The sequence below is a fragment of the Temnothorax curvispinosus genome, unplaced genomic scaffold, assembly GCF_003070985.1.
Source record: "Temnothorax curvispinosus isolate PA1 unplaced genomic scaffold, ASM307098v1 QBEX01016637.1, whole genome shotgun sequence".
NCBI lineage: Eukaryota > Metazoa > Arthropoda > Insecta > Hymenoptera > Formicidae > Temnothorax > Temnothorax curvispinosus.
Window position 1 is genome coordinate 1,988 of NW_020226417.1, and position 4,397 is coordinate 6,384.

The 4,397-nt window shown below is 38.8% G+C and overlaps 1 long non-coding RNA gene across 1 annotated transcript; it reads left to right on the forward strand.

Annotated features, from left to right (window-relative positions):
• Window positions 1-326: 326 nt before the first annotated feature.
• LOC112466879 lies at window positions 327-1,056 on the forward strand. The gene is made up of 3 exons (XR_003042195.1): window positions 327-414; window positions 509-672; window positions 793-1,056. It is a non-coding gene; the product is annotated as an uncharacterized LOC112466879 (long non-coding RNA).
• Window positions 1,057-4,397: the final 3,341 nt, after the last annotated feature.

A 4,397-nucleotide genomic window follows, 5' to 3' on the forward strand; every position in this document is an offset into this window, starting at 1 on the left:
GATTCGCCCTCGTACGAGAAATAACCTACTTGAAGGTATGTGATATATGTTAGAAAGTTAGAACACGTTATGCACATTATTGCACATAAAATTTGGTGATACCGACAATATTGTCCCTTTCCTCAGAAGCTATAATAAGCGAAAACACTCTGGAGTCTCACAAGTCGCTAAATAAACGTGGAAAATCGAACAAGTACGACGACGCCGCAAATCTAGACGCCGCCGAGTCGGATAGCACGATACTGAAACCGAGGCAAGCATCAGTAGACTCCTTATTGGATTCCGGCATAGGCGACAGTTGTAACAGCATCGATAGCACAGAAAAGTTCGATATAGCCAAATTAAAGAATAGAAGATTGGAGAGACACTGCTGGTAACCAAAGATTCGGGAGAGCCTCGCTTCTAGACTACCAGGTACAAATCTACTATTTTGCATACGACAAATTAATACTTTGGCATTTTTGTAAATAATACAAGTGCTAATACGGGGTTGCGATTGTTTTTACAGAAAATTCCTACTATCAATTGGCAGGTACATTTTCCCTGGCGCGGAGGTTTATTCCAAATCTGAGCCGTACGATCAATGTTCCCTCTCGGCAAACTCCGAGCGCACAGATAGCAACAGCGATTCCTCTTCCGGAGAAGAAGAAGAAGACGAAGAGGAAGAGACATGTAAGTCTCGAGTTTATTATTGAGTTAACTTAATTCTTAAATTTATATGTTGGCGATTTTGTGATCAATATATCTTATTTTATTTAATTATTTCATGTTTTTCTATGTTACGTTCTTCAGGCGCGGACGATGATCTATCAGAGGACGCAAACATCGACGCTAACAGTCAGAACAACGAGAGCAAATTGTTCACTTAAATTGTTCACCATTTTTACTATCTACACGAGGATTATAAAAAAGCGATCGAGATTGCTTTTAGCTTACCGCACTTATCCGTAATTATTTCTTCTCCACCACAAATAATCTATTTAATCTACTTCGTATGTGTAAGATGTACATAATGGAATTTGCAATAATATTTCTAATAAAATTATTAAATATTTATATTTGTCCCTTTCCTACGCAAAAACATGTATGTCTTTTGCACATACTAATTCCAGAAAAGGTTTTTAAATTAATTTCAAGCAAAAGCAAATAAAACAGTTTGTTTTCGCTTAGAATTAATTTAACGATCTTTTCTGGAATTAGTATGTACAAAAGGCAAATTATAAATTAATTAATATACAGTAAAAGGTACAATAACAGTTACACTGCAGTTATATTACAATAATGCTCTAAATTATATTACTGCTATGTTCGAGAAGTCGAACATGTGCCGCGCGCGCCTGACTAATGCGCGCCCGGCCAACACGCGCTTATCAGATTGCGCGGCTCGCCGCGGCGCGTCGCCGGCTCACGTACAATTACTCGCGTTTAAAGTACGTTCGAGTAGCAATTTAAAGGCGAGCCGCGCACAGACCAGCATCGAATCCTACCGCTATACTCGGCGATCTCGCCTTAAGGAAGCGTTGAGAGACTCGAAATTATATCTTTTGTCGCGTCGAGTGAGATTCCATCTCCTCCGCGCAGAAATTATCGAGCGACTTCTCCTCCGCTCATTGCACTCCTGTGGAGCCATCGTGGAGACCGTGGCCCCCTCCAAGCACGACGCCCCTTCCGGGCCCGGCACAGTGGAAGCGGAGGCGCGGAGTGGCCTCACTCCGACTACGACCAGAAGGAAGAGGTGCCGAACCAGGACGCGGAGCCAGAGACGACGGAAGCGCCTCTCCTACCCGCCGGTACCTCAGGAGCGGCACACGAAGGAGGCGGAGCCCGCTAAACCGGTGTCGCAGGAACGGCACCAAGAGCCACCGGCCCTTGTGCAATCTCGTCTGGCCAACCAGCCAGTGCCGCAGGAGCGGCAGGCAACGAGACGGGAGCTGGACAAGGGACAGGCGATACGTCCGTGGAGGCTCATTCCACTGGAGCTCCCGGAAGTGCGCCGCACCAGGCCAGCCGGACTGACACTCCCGAAACGGGATTGCCGCATCTCTCGGCCATCGGTCCTCCACCTGATCCGCGTCAAGGAGACGCGAACCACAGCGTGCCAGACGGTGCTCAGGAGAGCTTTCCTGGCTCCTTCATCGCCAGTGGACCCACCGGATCAACCGACGGACAAGCCACCTCGCACCCCGGGCTCTAAAATCGACTTCAATAACAACTCGGTCCCCTCTGAGCCCCTTGCAAAGAAAGCCATCCGCCAAATTAACTTTTAAACCGTGCATTAGCACTTATATTTTTTGATTAGGCGCCTACAAGGCGCCGCCTAAGACAACGCAAACACAATGTACATAATTTAGACAGAGTATATTGTTTTTGTTACCAAATCTTGTCTCGCTGACTCACCGCCACCGTCCTGATCCCTATTGCGACTCCACGATATCAAACAGCTATATAAATGTTATATATTTATATTATATAACTGCAATACACACGAGTGGGAAATTACCACTAACGTGTACATAACCCGATACAATCGTGTTATATTGCGTGTTACATTTCGTTATATCAAGATAATATAACAGTAATATACTCGTGTTTGCTGGGCTGAGGCCTCGATTCAATAAATTAAAAGAACTTTTGACAATGCACCCGAGGTCTCAGTGGGAGTGTTGAGAAGGAGCCGAAAGGGAGTCTTCATGTGCATGGGCGATGAAAACGGGCGTTTGTGAACGCTTTGATAGTCTTCTTTCTCCTCTCTCTATATATATGTCAGTCCGCCTTTACACTAGCGTCACGTAACATCTTTTCACACGTCTTGTATTCCACATTAAATATCTGATCTTTCAGAGAAACTGTATTACTCACTTATCAACCTAACGACAATTTCTATATCTTTGACAAATAAAATTATATATAATTATATATAATTATATAAATTTATATATTTTAGGATTTACTTATTTAGAAAAATTCTAATTCATTTCTATAAAAATATATTAATATATATAATTATATAAAATTATATATAATTTTACGTGAGGAATCAGATATAATTTTATATAATTATTGTTACATATACAAGTACGGCCCACTGCCACGTAAGGCAGCATACTCCGGTCGAGCCAAAAGAGCGCGCCCGGCGTAAGGCGCCGCGCATCGACACGGCCACGGACATCTTGTCTTCCCGCCGACGTAGCTCTCTGTTCGTTACGTGCACACGCTTCCGACTGTACTCCGCATTGAAATATACTTATTGTTACTTACTCGGTCTTAATCATTTAAGGATCTAACAATTATATAGAAAAATATATATTTTATATAATTATATATTTTAATATATATTTATATACTATTATATATAAATATATATCTTAAAATTTTCTGATTTATACAAAATTATACATGCTTATATATAAATATATATAAATATATATACTTATATATAATTATATAAAATTTTATATAATTTTATATAAGAATCTAGATATAATTATATTAAATTAGATAAAAGAATACATATTTATATATAATTATACATAATTATATATGTTTATATATAGTTATATATAATTGTTTTTTCCCGGGCGTTTATAAAACTGCCACCCTTAATTCTCTTCTCTAAACATTTCCATTGAAGATAAGCATCACGATGGACCATAGAATTTTCGTGATCATAAATTCGATTTAGATTCTTCCAATTTTTATAATCCCTTTCGTGGATTACAAATCGTTGATTCTGTTTTAGTTTTACTAAAGAGAATACACGGAAGACAGAAGAGTGGTAACGATGTTTTTGAATATATAAGCCAGTTACGATTTATTACTTCTCCGTTAAAACATTTTTTTAAAAACCATTTTTTAAAAAATTTTTTGTCATCTTCTAAAGCAGATTCTCTAAAGTCGGCATTTTTTCCCTGATCCGGTCCATGTTTTACTAAAAAAAAATCTTATCTTATCTGAAATTAATGGTCAAGATAGTGGATTATCAAATTGATAGTCTGAGCCTCTTCCTCTTTTTTCTTGTTCTTAAGTACTTGTATTGACTCAGTTTCAATTAAATTGCAGGTAGTGATTTTTGAGACTTCATCCACTTCTTCTAAATCTGTAGTTTTTGTCGAGTGATGCAACATTAGTTGCTGCATCACTTTGAAGTACCATATTTTTCTAACCAATTATGCAACGAAATTGCACAAGTTTGATTTACTTCATCTCTCAATCTTTTCTTTTTTCTACATTCAGCACTACTAGGTTTTTTTAAAGCCATCTGGAAATTTTCCCTATGTGATCAGATTATGCATAGTTAAGATATAAAAATATTTCATATAAATCTGCCAAATCAAAAATATCACTAAATGTTTACATTGTTTATAAATATGCATTAACCTCTTTGTTACACAAGTTGC